Source organism: Lepus europaeus, chromosome X (genome assembly GCF_033115175.1).
Source record: "Lepus europaeus isolate LE1 chromosome X, mLepTim1.pri, whole genome shotgun sequence".
In the NCBI taxonomy this organism is placed as follows: domain Eukaryota; kingdom Metazoa; phylum Chordata; class Mammalia; order Lagomorpha; family Leporidae; genus Lepus; species Lepus europaeus.
Window position 1 is genome coordinate 86,590,161 of NC_084850.1, and position 16,254 is coordinate 86,606,414.

The following is a 16,254-nucleotide window of genomic DNA, read 5'->3' on the forward strand; positions in this document are numbered from 1 at the left end:
CACAAGCTCAAAAGGCATTTTCTTGTATTTCTGTAAGTTTTAAATTTATTGCTATGCTCTTCTATCTAAAAGTATTATATTTAGGCTTATGATCCATTTTGAGTTAATTTTTATAGGTGCAAGGTATGAATTCAAGTTCTTTCATTTTCACATATTCGCATCTATTGAAAAGACTATCCTTTGTCCACTGAGTTGCTTTTACACTTTGTCAAAAATCAGCTACTCATATATAGGTAAGTATATGTCTGGGCTTTCAATTCTGTTCCATTGATCTACTTATCTATCTTTGCACCCATACCACACTGTCTACTTTTTAAAATTTCTTGAAATCAGGTAGAAATAACCCTCTAACTTTGTTCTTCTTCAAAGCTGTTTTAGCTATTCTGTTCCCCTCATTTTCATATGAACTTTAGATTCAGCTGGTCAGTTTCTTCAGAAACCTGCAGGGATCTTGATTGGGGTTGCATTTGAATCTATAGATCAATTTCTCTTTAGTTTTCACATCTTTTGTGAGATTTATCCCTAACTATTTTGGATTAGTTATTGGATTAATTATCCCTAAGTATTTTATTGCTATTATAAACGTACTATTTTCTAAAGATTAACTGTTGATTTTTCATTGTGAGCATATACAAATGGAATTCATTTTTATATATTGATCTAACATCCTGCAACCTTGCTAAATGCACTTAATGTTTTTTTTAAAGATTTTTAAAATTTATTTGAAACGCAGAGTTATAGAGAGGCAGAGAGAGAGAGAGAGAATCTTCCATCAGCTGGTTCACTCCCCAAATGGTCACAACAGCCAGAGCTGAGCCAGAATGAAGCCAGGAGCCAGGAGCCAGGAACTTCTTCCAGGTTTCCCACGATGCTTTTTCAGGCCATAGCAGAGAGCTGGATTGGAAGAGAGCAACTGAGACTCGAACCTTCACCCATATGGGATGCTGGCACCGCAGGTGGAGGCTTAGCCAATTATGTCACAATGCCGGTCCCCGTTCTGATTTTTATTATTGTTTATTCATTATTTCCTTTCTTACACTTATGTTGGATTAAATTTGCACTTCTAGTTTTTTAAGATGAAGTTCAAGTCTCTGATTTTAGACCCTTTCTTCTTGTCTAATATAGGTGTTTTAGTGCTATACATTTCCCTTTCCTTATTAAAAAAGATTTATTTACTTGAAAAGTAAAGCTAGAGAGAGAGAGAGAGAGTCAGAGAGAGAGAGCAGAACAGTGTCTTCATCTGCTGATTTACTCCCTATAAGGCCACAGTGGCTGGGATTGGGCCAGGCAGAAGCCAGTACCCTAGAGATCCATCCGGGTCTCCAATGTGGGTGGCAGGGTTCCAAGCACTTAGGCCATCTCCTGCTGTTTTCCTGTGTGCTTAGTCAGGGAGCTGGATCGGAAGTGGAGCAGCCAGGACTTGAACTGGTGCCCATATGGGATGCAGGTTGGAGGTGGTGACCTAATCACCTATGCTACAAGATTAGTCCCACAAATTTCCCTTTTTTCCTGCTTTAGCAGCATCCTAAAAATTCTAATATAGTATATTTTGATTTAAATCAAAATATGTTCTGATTACAGAACTTTAAAGTGCTTTGATTTTCAGGCTATTTGGAAGGGTGTTATTTTGTTTTGTTTTCAAATATTTAGAGAACTTCAAAGTATCTTTTTCTTACTGATTTTCTTTGTTCAATTCCATTGTGCTGAAAATACATACTTTGTATAACTTAGATTGTTTTAATTTTCTTAAATTTCTTCTGCTGTCGAGTATATATTGTCTCCAGATGAATCTCCCACATACATTTGGAAAGAATGAGTGTTCTGTTATTGAGTGGAGTGTTACACAAATATCAATCTGGTTAAGTTGGTTGATAGATGTTTTAGTACATTTGGGCTGCTATGACCAATTTATAGATAGACTTTTATTTCTCAGAATTCTGGACGTTAGAAAGTTAAAGATCAAGGGGTCAGCAAATTTAATGTCTGATGAGGGTCCCTTCCTCATAGGTGGGCTATTCTATGGGTCCTCCCATGGCAGAAAAGCAAAGGAGCTCCTACAAGTCCCTTTTATAAGGGCACTAATCTCAGTCATGAAGATGGAGCCCTGCTATGGTTTGGAAGGTGGTTGGCCCCAGGGGTTCATGTGTGGGGAGCTGGATCTCAACATGGTATTATTAAGAGGTGGTGGATTCTTTAAGAGGTAGAGCTTAGTGCAAGATAGCTAGGTCATTGGCAGTGCTGCCCTTATGGGATCCCAGTTAGTGCCTGTGCGAAAAGCATTATTATAAAAAGGACGAGCCTGGGGGCCGGTGCTGTGGACTAGCAGGTAAAGCCGCCACCTGTGGTGTCAGCATCCCTTATGGACGCTGGTTCAAGTCAAGAAGCTGCTCCACTTAGGATCCAGCTCTCTGTTATGGCCTGGGAAAGCAGTGGAGGATGGCCCAAGTCCTTGGGCCCCTGCACCTGTGTGGGAGACCTGGAAGAAGCTCCTGGCTCCTGGTTTCAGATCGACACAGCTCTGGCTGTTGCGGCCATCTGAAGAGTGAACCAGAGGATGGAAAACCTCTTTCTCTCTCTCTCTCTCTCTCTCTCTCTCCCTCTGCCTCTCTGTAACTCTGCCTTTCAAATAAATAAATAAATCATTAAAAAAAAGGACAATCCTGACTCCTGAGTTAGTCTCTGGCTTCCTGTTTTGCCATTTGATGTCTTCCACATACACTCCTACCATTTTAATGTCATCTACCTGAGGCCAAATTGATGGAGCTACCTGACTTGGAACTTTCAGCCTCCTAAGCTATTAGATAAATAAACACTTTTTTTTAATTTTGAAAAGTTGATTTATTTGAGAGAGGTAGGTGAGGGAGAGAGAGAGAGAGATCCTATGCCTACAAGAGTGGCAGTGGCTGAATCAGGAACTCAACTCATGTCTCTCACATGGGTGACAGGAACCCTCCCATTTGAGCCATCACCACTGACTTCTGGAGTCCACACCAGCAGGTAGTCAGAATTGGGAGCTGGGGCCAGGAGTAGAACACAAATATTCAGTGTGGGACTTGGATGTCCTAACTGGCATCTTAACTGCTAAAGCAAATGCCTGCCTCAAAAAGATTTATTTATTTGAAAGTTAGAGTTACACAGAGAGAGAAGGAGAGAGAGAGAGAGAGAGAGAGAGAGAGAGAGAGAGAGAGAATCTCCCATCTGCTGGTTCACCCCCAGTTGGCCACAACGGCCGAAGCTGTGCCAATCTGAAACCAGGAGCCAGGAGCTTCTTCCAAGTCTCTCAAGTGGGTGAGGGGATCAAGCACTTGCACCATCTGCTACTGCTTTCCCAGGCCATAGCAGAGAGCTGGATTTGAAGACAAGCAGCCACACTCGAACCAGTGCCCATATGGGATGCCAGCCCTGCAGGTGGCAGCTTTACCCACTATGCCAAAGTGCCGGCCCCAAACCTGCATGCTTTATAAAGTCTCCAGTCTCAGGTATTTTGTTATAACAGCGCAAAACAGACCAATACAAGTCCTCATGACCTAATCTCCTCCCCAAAACCCCACCTCTTAACACCATCGCATTTCGGGTTAAGTTTCAATGTATGAATTTCAAGGGGACACAAACATTCAGACCACAGCAATAATGTTGTTCAAATCTTCTATATTCTTTCTGATATCTTACTTGTCCTAGCAAATGCCGAGAAGGGTATTTAAATCTCCACTTAAAGATGGGCATTGCGGTGCTGTAGGTTAAACCACCACTTGGAATGCTTGCATCCCATATCAGAGTGCCAGGTTCAAGTCCCAACACTCTGCTTCCAATCAAGCTTCTGGCTAATGTGCCTGAAGAGCAAAGGATGATGGCTCAAGTACTGGAGTCCCTGCCACTCATGTAGGAGACCCAGACAGAATTCTTGGCTCCTGGCTTCGGCCTGGCCCAGCCACAGCTGTTGTATCATTTGGGAGTAAAATAGCGGATGGAAGATCTCTCTTCCTCTCTCTTACACATTCTCTCTCCCCCCCTCTCTCTTGGTATCTCTCTATCTCTCCCTCTCTCTCTCTCTGCAATTCTGCCTTTCAAATAAATACGTAAATATTAAAACAAACAACACGTTCCAGTTAGAATGTCTGTTTTTTGCTTCACGTATTTTATTTATTTTTTATTTTTAAAAAAGATTTATTTATTTATTTAAAAAGTTACACAGAGAAAGGGAGAGACGGGGCGGGGAGGGAGATAGAAATCTTCCATCTGATGGCTCACTGTTCAAGTGGCCCCAGTGTCTAGGGCTGGTCCAGACTGAAGCCAGGAGCCAGGAGCTTCTTCCAGGTCTCCCATGCAGGTGCAGGGACCCAAGGACTTGGGCCATCTTCCACTGCTTTCCCAGGCCATAGCAGAGAGCTGGATTGGAAGTGGAGCAGCTGGGACATGAACCAGCACCTACATGGGATGCTGGAGTCACAGGCGGCAGCTTTACACACCCTGCCGCAATGCTAGCCCCTGCTTCATGTATTTTAAAACTCATTAAATGTATAAACATTTAAGAATGTCAATTTTTGGTTATGAATTGAATCTGTTGTCATTATGAAATGGCTTCCTTTATTCCTAATAATATTCTTTGCTCTGAAATCTACTTTGATCCTAATAGCCACTCTAGATCCCTTTGACAAGAGCTATCATGGCGATATTTATCAATATCATGGTAAGAGCTATCATTTCCCCATCTTTTTGTGTTTAACTTATTTGTATCTTTACATGTACAGTGTGCTTCTTGTAGACAGAAAGTATGTTATGTTTTGCTTTTTAATATAATTTGACAATCTCTGTCTTTTCACTGGAGTGTTGAGGTCATTTTCATTTAATGTAATTTTAGATATGCTTAGATTTAAATCTATCATCTTGCTGTTTGGTTTCTATTTGTTCCATCTGATTTTTGTTCCCTCTTCCATCTATTTATGCCTTCTTTGGGATTCTTTGAATACTTTTTTATTATTGTCTTTTGTCTTTTTTTTTTTAGATTACTGGCTATAACTTTTTGTTTTGCTGTTTTAATATTTGCTGTCCCTTCAGACATTATAATAAACAAACACTACAAGCAATTTTATGTCTACAAACTTAATACCCTAGTGGTAATGGACCTGTTCTTTGACAGATACAAATTGTCAAAACGCACTCAAAAATGAGTAGATAACCTGAAAAATAATATCTGTTAAGAAAATGTAATTTGTAGTTAAAAGCTTCCAAGACCAGATGGTTTCACTCACAAATTTCACCAAACATCTAAGGAAGAAATATTATCATTTATATGTAATTTCTTACAAAAAAATAGAAGAGGGGTAGAACATCCCAACTCATTCTCTGAGGCCAGTGTTACCCTAACAATGAATCCAGGCAAAGGTGTCTCATAGAAAGAAAGCTACAGAACAATATTCTCCATGAATATAAAATAAGACCATTCAGGATGGTTGTGTTTTTTCCCTTGCCAAATTCAATTATGCAGATATAGAATAGGTGGAAACCTAGATTTAAGCAGACTTGGAGTTTGGCCATTTGAGTCAAAAGAGAGAGGGGGGGAGAGAGAAAGGGAACAAGCAAATTGAGAGCATATGCAGAGGAATTAATATAATGATGGACCATTGAATTTATACTGGGTAGAGAGAAGGGAGTACATGAAGGAGAGTGGGAATAGTGGGGGTCAAGAAGCAGGACTGGGGCTGACGCTATGGCGTAGCGGGTAAAGTAGCAGCCTGCAGTGCCAGCATCCCATATGGGTGCTGATTCGAGTCCCGGCTGCTCCATTTCCAATCCAGCTCTCTGCTATGGCCTGGGAAAGCAGTGGAGGATGGCCCAACTCCTTGGGCCCCTGCACCTGCGTGGGAGACCCGGAAGAAGCTCCTGGCTTTGGATCGGCGAAGCTCTGGCTGTTGCAGCCATTTGGGGAGTGAACCAGTGGATGGAAAACCATTCTCTCTCCCTCTCTTCGTAACTATACCCACTTAAATAAATAATAAAATAAAATCCTTTTTAAAGAAAGAAAGTTAAAAGGGAGGCCATAGCTGAATAGTGGGATGTGTGCAACTCAGAACAGAGAGAAATAGTAGTTTCTAGTAATGATAAAGTCAATAGTATGACCCTGTATGTTGTGACTCCAGAAGGGTGGAAGACAAGATAAAGAAAGTCAAAGAACTGAGAAAAATAGAATCTATGTGGATAGTAAAATAACAAAGAATTATGACAGGGATAATATTAGCCAGGGTGACAGTGATCCAGGGGCTAAAATCTTCAGAATAAGGGCAGGGGGGTGACCTGGGATTAGCAGTGGATGGCCATGAGGCCTGATAGTGGGTGATATAATCTGACGACATGAGATGCCAGGGTGAGGGCTGTTACCGAGGAGGGAGGCAGAATGCTCTGACAGCAGCAGTCAGGAAGACAACCTCTCCTATTTCCAAGACCTATGGTGCTAGAGGTGAGGGAGAGAGGATCATTTAAGAGGGCTAGAGGGAGAGTGGAGACCTTTGAGAAGTTGGATTTCAGTTAAGCATAAAGATGAAGGAAGGTATAGAGAAGCAGCTGTGGATATAGTGGAATTTGCTGATCTCTGACCATGAATTCTGGGGAGCATAGTAGAAGGATTTCAGAATTTCTGGAGTGGGGGCCTGTGTGTGATGCAGTGAGTTAGCCACCTGCAATGATGGCATCCCATATTGGAACATCAATTCAAATCCCAGCTGCCCTGATTCTGCTCCGGCTTCCTGCTAGTGGGCCTGACAAAGCAGTGGAAGATGGCCCAAGTGCTTGGGCCCCTGTCACCCAGGCCGGAGACCTGGATGGAGTGATATACTCCTGACTTGGGCCTGACCCAGCCCCAGCCATTGAGGCATTTCGGGGAGTGAACCAGCATATGGAAGATCTCTTTCTCTCTCTGTCTCTCCCTCTCTCTCTGTCACTTCTGGCTTTCAAATAAATTCTTAAGAAACAAACAACTGGAGAGAAGAGATATTGAATCATAAAATGCAATATACAGAGATGCATACACTTGCAGAAGAAGGATAACTTGGGAGTCTTAGGGAAACTTAGGGTCACTTACCTAAACAGATAAAAGCTACAATGAGATTGCTCCTCATCAAAAGCGGAACCAATAGAAGATAATTGTGTGTGTGTGTGTGTAGAAAGGGAGACAGAGAAGAGAGATAGAGTTTTATAAGAAATTGGCGGGGCCGGTGCTGTGGCACAGCAGGTTAAAGCCCCAGTCTGCAGTGCCGGCATCCCACATGGGTACCGGTTCTAGTCCCGGCTGCTCCACTTCCGATCCAGCTCTCTGCTATGGCCTGGGAAAGCAGTGGAAGATGGCCCAAGTCCTTGGGCCCTTGCACCAGTGTGGCCATTTGGGGAGTGAACCATTGGATGTAAAACCTTTCTCTCTCTCTCTCTCTGCCTCTGCCTCTCTGTAACTCTGCCTTTTAAATAAATACATAAATCTTAAAAAAAGAAATTGGCTTATACAATTGTGAGATTATATAAGGGCTGGTCAAGCATATCCAAAATCCATAAGGCAGGCAGGCAGGCAGGCAGGCAGACTGTCAGTAAGAATTGCAGGCAGCTTAGGAACCATGGATATAGGATGAAACTATTGTCTTCAGGCAGGCAGGAAGGAAAGATCATGAATAGGCTGGAACTCTTGGGACACATGGGCCAAAGCAATGGTCCACAGATGGTATTTATCTTGTTTCCTGGGGGAAATCTCAGCCCAACTTTTCCAGCCTTCCCATGGATTCAGTCAGCTCCATCCAGCATAAAAGTTCTTGCTTGAAGGCAACTGACTAGGGACTTCAGTGACACCTGCAAAATACCTTCACTGAAGCAGATACATCAGTGTTTGATGGAATAACTAGGGAATGTAACGTAACCAAGTTGGCACATCGAAGAAAAAAAAAGTCCTCACAGTTGAATCTAGCTATTTTATCCAATTGAACATTTCCTGTCATATAATTGGGCTTTTTCATGGGTAGGGAATCTTTTTTTTTTCAGCCAAGGGCCATTTAGATATTTATAATATCATTCACAGGCCATACAAAATGATCAAGTTAAAAATTAGCCTGCTCGGGGCTGGTGCTGTGGTGTAGCAGGTAAAGCCACCGCCTGCATTGCCACCATCCCATATGGGAGCCGGTTCGAGTCCCAGCTGCTCCACTTCCGATCCATCTCTCTGCTGTGGCCTGGGAGAGAAGTGGAAGATGGCCCAGGACCTTGGGCCCCTGCACCTTGTGGGAGACCTGGAGGAAGCTCCTGGCTCCTGGCTTCAGATCGGTGCAGCTCTGGCTATTGCGGCTAATTGGGGAATGAACTAGAGGATAGAAGACCTTTCTCTCTCTCTCTGTCACTCTCTGTCTCTGTCTCTCTGTCTCTCTCTGTCTCTCTTTCTGCCTCTCCTCTCTCTGTGTAACTCTGCCTTTCAAACAAATAAATACATCTTAAAAAATTATCCTGCTATAGATTTATTGAATTCTGAATCCTGCCTTTGCTTGCCAGGGCAAGGTCAGACCAAATGCTTTCCTGGGCCTTATATGGCCCATGGGCAGGATGTTCCCCATCCCTGGTAGATCATTTACAAAAAAGGTCATTAGTAATATAGTTAGGATTAAACCTCTCAGGTTCTTGTCTTCTATTTGTCCCAGCTGGTTTTCATTCCCCTTTCCCTGCCTTCACTGGATTGAGTAATTTTTATGATTCCACTTTACCTCCTTGGCTAGCATATTAGCTCTAACTTTGTTATGTCATTTTAGTGGTTGTTTTAGACTTTGTAGGACACATATTTAACATATCACCGTCTGTCTTTAAGTGACATTATACCACCTTATGAATACCATAAGAACCTTAACATAGTATATTGTCATTTCCTCCTCCTAGACTTTTTTTTTAAAAAAGATTTATTTATTTACTTCAAAGGCAGAGTTACACAGAGAGAGGAGAGGCAGAGAGAGAGGTCTTCCATCCGCTGGTTCACTCCCCAGTTGGCTGCAATGGCTGGAGCTGTGCCTGTCTGAAGCCAGAATCCAGAAGCTTCCTCCGAGTCTTCCCATGCTGGTACAGCAAGGGCCCAAGGACTTGGGCCATCCTCGGATGCTTTCCCAGGCCATAGCAGAGAGCTGGAACAGCTGGGTCTCAAACCGGCGCCCATATAGGATGCCGGTACTGCAGGCAGCAGCTTTACCTGCTATACCACAGTGCCGGCCCTGCACTTTGCTCTTAATTGTTTTAAAAACTCCACAATACGTTGTTAGTATGTTTATTGAAATACCCGGTGATATTTTATACAGAATATAATAAGAAGAAAACAATCATATATTTAGCCATGTAGTTACCATCTCCAGTGCTATTCCTTCCTTTTGTTTCATTCTATTTGATTCTTCCATGTTTCCATTTGGTGTTATTTTCCTGCTTCATGAAGGATTTCATTTTATATTTCTTGTAGTGCAGGTCTGCTGGTGATGAATTTGCTCTGGCTTTTGTATGTCTAAAAAGTCTCCTTTTCATTTGCATGTTTGAAAGACATTTCCATTGGGCAAACATTGCTAGATTGATGGTCCTTTTTTCTTTTAAGCCTTTAAATATGTTGCTTCACTGTCCTCTTGCTTGAATTTTTATAATAAGTCTGCTCTCCTTCTTTGTTCCTTTGCCTGTAATGTCTTTTTTCCTCTGGCTGCCATTAACATTTTCCTCTCCATTTAATGTGTTTATTTTCCCTTTGGTTGCAGTTAATATTTTCTCTTTATCAATGGTTTTGAGCAACTTGATTACTTCTGTTCCGTGGCTTGGTTTTCTTCTTGTTTCCTGAGGTTCTTTGAGCTTCTGGAATATGCTGGTTTATATTTTATACCAGATTTGGACATTTTAGGCCACAATTCCTTCAGTATTTCTCTACTCCCTCCCCTTTCAGAGACACTAATTCCATGTGTAATTACATTGCTTGGAGTTGCCTCACAGCTAACTGATGCTGTTTTAATTTTTAAAGACTCTCTTTGCTCCGCGTGTTTGATTTTGGATCCTTTCTATTGCCACACACTCATGTGTGCTAATCTTTCCTTCAGCAATGTCTGACTTGATATTAATCCCATTCAGTCTATTGTTTTCACCTCATACATTGTGGTTTCCATCTCAAACAATCTTGATTAGGATCTTTTTGATATCTTCTATGTCTCTAGATAAAATCCTTTGAACATATGTAATTCAGTTACAATAAATGTTTTCATGTGTCTTCTGCTAATTGTAACATCTGTGTCAGTTCTGGGATGGTTTCAATTGATTGATTAGTCTTTTCAGTATGGGTTGTGTTCTCCTGCTTGTTTGCATGCCTGGTAACCTTGGATTGTATGCCAGATATTGTGAATTTCACCTTGATGTGTCCTGGATATTTTCGTATTCCTATAAATCTTCTTGAAACTTGTTCTGGAATACATTTATGCTACTTGGAAAAATTTTGACCCTTGGAGTTCTTGTTTTTATGATTTCTTATGTGGATCTGGAATAGTACTTAATCTAGAGCTAATCATTTCCCATTACTAAGGCAAGGCTTTCCCAAATACTCTAGCCAATGCCTTGTGAATTAGGACTTATTCAGTTCTGCCTGGTGAGAACACGTGCTGTTCCTGGCCCCATGTGAGTGCTGCATTCTTTCTAATCCTTTTAAATAGCTTTTTCCCTAGCCTCAGGGAGTTCCCTCGTACACATATGCTGATCAGTACTCTGCTGAATACCTGCAGGGGAACCTCTGCAGATCTTTGGGGATCTCTTTCCATGTAACTCTCTCCTTTTCAGGACTCTAACCTATGAACTCTAGTCACTTTAATATCCCTGCACTCTCAGCTTCACCTTTCCAATGCAAGTAGTGTTCTGGGCTCCATTTGGGCTCCCTCTCATTGTGGTGTGGTCCCAAAACTCTCTCATGGAAGTAGCTGTACAGTCCTACTAGGATTCTTCTCTGTTTCTCATTTCCTTTTTCTCATTTCCCTTTTCCTTCTCATTTGTTTTTGTTGCCTAATAGCTTGTCTTTCAAAAACCTTGTTTCATACATTTTGTCTGACTTTTTAAAATTTCATTTTTATTTTGATTAATTTTTTTTTTGACAGGCAGAGTGGACAGTGAGAGAGAGACAGAGAGAAAGGTCTTCCTTTTGCCGTTGGTTCACCCTCCAATGGCCGCCTCGGTAGGCGCGCTGTGGCCTGCGCACCGCGCTGATCCGATGGCAGGAGCCAGGTGCTTCTCCTGGTCTCCCATGGGGTGCAGGGCCCAAGGACTTGGGCCATCCTCCACTGCACTCCCTGGCCACAGCAGAGAGCTGGCCTGGAAGAGGGGCAACCGGGACAGGATCGGTGCCCCGACCGGGACTAGAACCCGGTGTGCCGGCGCCGCAAGGCGGAGGATTAGCCTAGTGAGCCGCGGCGCCGGCTTATTTTGATTAATTTTAACAGATTCAACATGATTTATAAGTACAAATCTAAGAATAAAATGATACTCCCTACTTCTCTCTATCCTTCCCTCCCATCCTCCTTTCTTTTACCTACCTTTCTTTCTTTCTTTCTTTCTTTCTTTCTTTCTTTCTTTCTTTCTTTCTTTTTTTCTTTCTTTCTTTCTTTCTTTCTTTCTTTCTTTCTTTCTTTCTTTCTTTCTTTTCTAGTTCTTGAGATAACATATGTCAAATTTACATTACAGTTAAAAGGTGGGACAAGAACCAGCCAATGGAGCCGGCGCTGTGCTGCAGCAGGTTAAAGCTCCGGCCTGAAGCGCCGGCATCCCATATGGGCGCTGGTTCTAGTCCCAGCTGCTTCATTTCTGATCCAGCTCTCTGCTATGGCCTGGGAAAGCAGTAGAAGATGGCCCAAGTGCTTGGGCCCCTGCACCCTCATGGGAGACCTGGAAGTAGCTCCTGGCTCCTGGCTTCGGATCAGCTCAGCTCCGGCCATTGCGTCCATCTGGAGAGTGAATCAGCAGGTGGAAGAGGTTTCTCTCTGTCTCTACCTCTCTCTGTAACTCTTTCAAATAAATAAAATAAATCTTTAAAAAAAAAAAAAAAGAGGCCAGCGCCGTGGCTCAACAGGCTAATCCTCCGCCTAGTGGCACCGGCACAGCGGGTTCTAGTCCCGGTTGGGGCGCCAGATTCTGTCCCGGTTGCCCCTCTTCCAGGCCAGCTCTCTGCTATGGCCCGGGAGTGCAGTGGAGGATGGCCCAAGTGCTTGGGCCCTGCACCCCATGGGAGACCAGGAGAAGCACCTGGCTCCGGGCTTCGGATCAGCGCGGTGCGCCAGCTGCAGCGCGCCGGCCGCAGCGGCCATTGGAGGGTGAACCAACGGCAAAGGAAGACCTTTCTCTCTGTCTCTCTCTCTCACTGTCCACTCTGCCTGTCAAAAAAAAAAAAAAGAAAAGAACAAAAACAAAAAAAGAACCAGCCCATATGGGATGCCAGCATCACAGGCAGTAGCTTAACCTGCTGTGCTACAATGCTGTTTCGTTCCCCCAAACCAGGTTTTCTTGAATAATGTCAATTTCATATACTGTGATCAAGATGATAGATTGGTACAATTGTTTTTGATGAACAATTTGGCAATATATGTTCAATATTTAAACCTTTACACTTATGACCCAGCAGTTTCACATTTAGGAATTAATCTGACATAAATACTATGACTTCTACCAAAATACGTGTACCAAGGTTTTTGTTGCAAATTCATTGGAATAAAAACAAATCAGATATATTTCAGACACACACTGGTCAGCGGAGGATTGTAGATCCATATAATAAATATCATGCAACCATTAAAAAGGATGTGACAGATACATGCTGATGAGGAAATGTTCAATAAATAGTAAGCAAAAAATTAAGCAGCAGAATCAGATGTACAAGAGTGATCTCATTCATGGGCAAAACAAGGAAAACATCTATGTTTATCAATGGACAGGGAATTACTGGAATACAAACCAAAAATTACTGATGTGTGAGAAGTGGAAATGAGAGCTGAGTACTTTTATTTTTCATTCTATACCTTGTCTGAGTTTTTGGGCATTTTTAAGCTATTGCTTTGATTTTGTTTCTTTTTTGTTTGTTTTTTTAAAAAGATGCATTTACTTGAAAGGCAGAATAACAGAGATTGAGAGAGATCAAGAGAAAGAGAATGAGATCTTCCATCTTCTGGTTCATTCCCCCAGTAGCTGGGGCTCATCCTGACTGAAGCCAGGAGCCCAAAATTCCTTCCAGGTCTCCCAAATGGGTAGCAGGGGCCCAATACTTGGACCATCATCTGTTGCCTCCCAGTACATTAGCAGGAAGCTGGATTGGAAGCAGAGGAGCAGGGACTTGAAGCTGTACTCTGATACAGGATGCAGACATTGTAAGCAGTGGCTTAACCTGCTGCTCCATAATGCAGATCTCAGCCATAATTTGCTAGACAATTAAAAGCTTATTTTAAAACACCATGTACTCTGACTTCAAATCCAGTGTTCTTCTTTATATGCTGTATCTCTATTTTCATCTTTGCAGTTAGCGCCAAAGCCCAGCATGTTGCCTTACATATAATAAGCACTCAAATCATTGTCACAAAGCCTTCAGGAAGATGGAAAATTTGTTCCCTTTAAGAATATGCTGGGACCAGCGCTGTGGCATAGCAGGTTAAGCCGCCGCCTGCAATGCCGGCATTCCATATGGTTCAAGTCTCGGCTGCTCCACTTCCGATCCAGCTCTCTGCTATGGCCTGGGAAAGCAGTAGAATATGGCCCAGGTCCTTGGGCCCCTGCACCCACACGGGAGACCTGGAAGAAGCTGATGGCTTCGGATCAGCACAGCTCCAGACACAGTGACCAATTGGGGAGGGAACCAGCAGATGGAGGACCTCTCTCTCTCTCTGTGCCTCTCCTCTCTCTGTTAACTCTGACTTTCAAATAAATAAATAAATCTTTTTTTAAAAAGAATATGCTAATGAGTGCCACAAAGCAAGTTATAAAAAGTGCTGTGAAACTTGTCTCCAAACAGAAACTCATTCAATTGGGATGGAAAACTGATAACAGAGGGATTAGAGTAAGTTAGAAGTGAGAAGTCTGGTTGGTTGCCAGAGCAACCTCTTCCTGACTGGAAAGAACCCTCCACTGGAAAGGGGCTGCACATGCAGGCCCTGCTGCCCCTAGCTTCTTTGTTTTTGTTTAGCTTTGATCATCAGGCAATGAACAAGCAGGTTAGAAGGAGTTCTGGGAGGCATTGTCATAATCACAGCAACAGGCATGCTGGGACCTTGACAGGGAGAGAAGATGGAGCAGACTGGCCGGCAGCAATGGGAGAAAGGGAGCCCCTTGGGGCCCAACATAAAGGAGAAAGAGGGCCGTAAGTCCAAGTTACAGGCTTCAAAGGGATGAGGCTAACTCCAGTCTTATTTGCACTTATCCAAAGCCATCTTACGGTCTGAGGACCAGGAAGAGTAGTAGTGCTAATCACGGACATTTGGGTGGAAATTGATGGATTCTGCAGGTTCATTCGGTTTGAAGAGGATTTAAGCCCATAGCTGAAGACTCGTGAAGTGGCCCAGGCCTTCTCTTAACCTAGGGAGAGAGCTTAGGCCAGGTCTAGGCTGATTGGGGTTGGGGTGGGGATGCAGTTCAAACCAGAATCTGCCACAGAAACTACTAGGAGTTCTGTGAGAATAGGAGCTTCTCTTTTTCATTGCCATATCCTCAATGCCTAGAACAATTTTTTAAAAAGATTTATTTATTTGAAACTCAGAGTTATGGGGGATGGGGTGGGAGAGAGACAAAGAGAGATTTCTCATTTGCTGATTCACTCCTCCACATGGCCACAACAACCAGGACCAAAGCCAGGAGTCAGGAGCTTCATCTGGGTCTCCCACATGGGTGGCAGGGGCCCAGACACTTTCCTGGGCCATATTAACAGGGAGCTGGATTGGAAGTGGAGCAGCTGGGGCTGAAACCGGTGTCCATATGAGATGCCAGTGTCACAGGCAGCAGCTTAACTCACTACACCACAACACCAGCCCCAGTTCCTAGAATGATTCTTGACTTGGGTATGCATTGTATCAATGCGTGTCAGCTGAATGAAGCCTGGGTCTTCAGACTAGAACTTTCCTTAAACATGCCACATCATGTGCTTAGGGCATCAGACTAATTCTGAACTTCAGCCACTAGTGGAAAAAATTTCACGCTATGTATGTTTTTAGGTTTGCCAGGAGTTGGGTGAGGCTGACCATAAAGGCTAAGGAAATTCAGTTACTATAAATGGGCAAGTCTCTGGCAGGACAGAAGTAGTCATGATTACCACCTGAGCTCTTTGGAAATTGTTCCATGAGTAAACTGAACTTGAGCTTTCTGTTTAAATAATTATTATAAACTTAAATATTTATAATAATAATTATCATAATGGAGACTGATAGCTACAAAATTTCCTTTAAGTTTCAGTTCAAATTTTCAGCTTAAGATGCAACTGGATGCTCACCTTGTCATTCTTTGTCTCATTACTCTGTTTTGTTTTGTTCAGTGTGAAAACACCTAAAGTTTTTGTCTATGGATTCGGTGTCCATGTCCCTCCACTAGAACCTAAGAGCCACACAAGCAGGGACTTTGTCTCATTCATTGCTGTATCTCTGGCACTAGAACACATGTCCGGCACATAATAGATATGGAATAAACATTTGTTGAAAACCAGAGTGGAAGAACCAGTCTAATATAAGGGACATTGTCAGGACCGGTGCTGTGGTGTAGCAGGTAAGGCCGCCGCTTGCAATGCCGGCGTCCCATATGGGTACCGGTTCAAGTCCCACTGCTCCACTTCCTATCCAGCTCTCTGCTAATGCACCTGGGAAAGCAGCGGAAGATAGCCCAAGTGCTTGGGCCCCTGCACCTGCATGGGAGACTCCGAAGAAGCTCCTGGCTCCTGGATTCAGATCAGCCCAGTTCCAGCTGTTGTGGCCAATTGGGGAGTGAACTAGTGGATGGAAGACCCCCCCTCCCTCTCTCTGCCTCTGTCTCTCTGTAGCTCTGCCTTTCAAGTAAATAGGTAAATCTTTTTTAAAAAAAGAGAGATATTGTCATGTTTCCCCCCAAATAGAAAGGAAAGCTCAAGTTTAATTTACACATTAAGTGATTGAGCTTATGTTTATTTCTTTCCATCTGACTCCATCCAGTACGTAACTTTCTCTTCTACTTTGATTTTAGTGAGCAGATATTTTCTGTTAGCAGCTCATCGTGAACTAGAACAATTTTCAAAGAACTCAG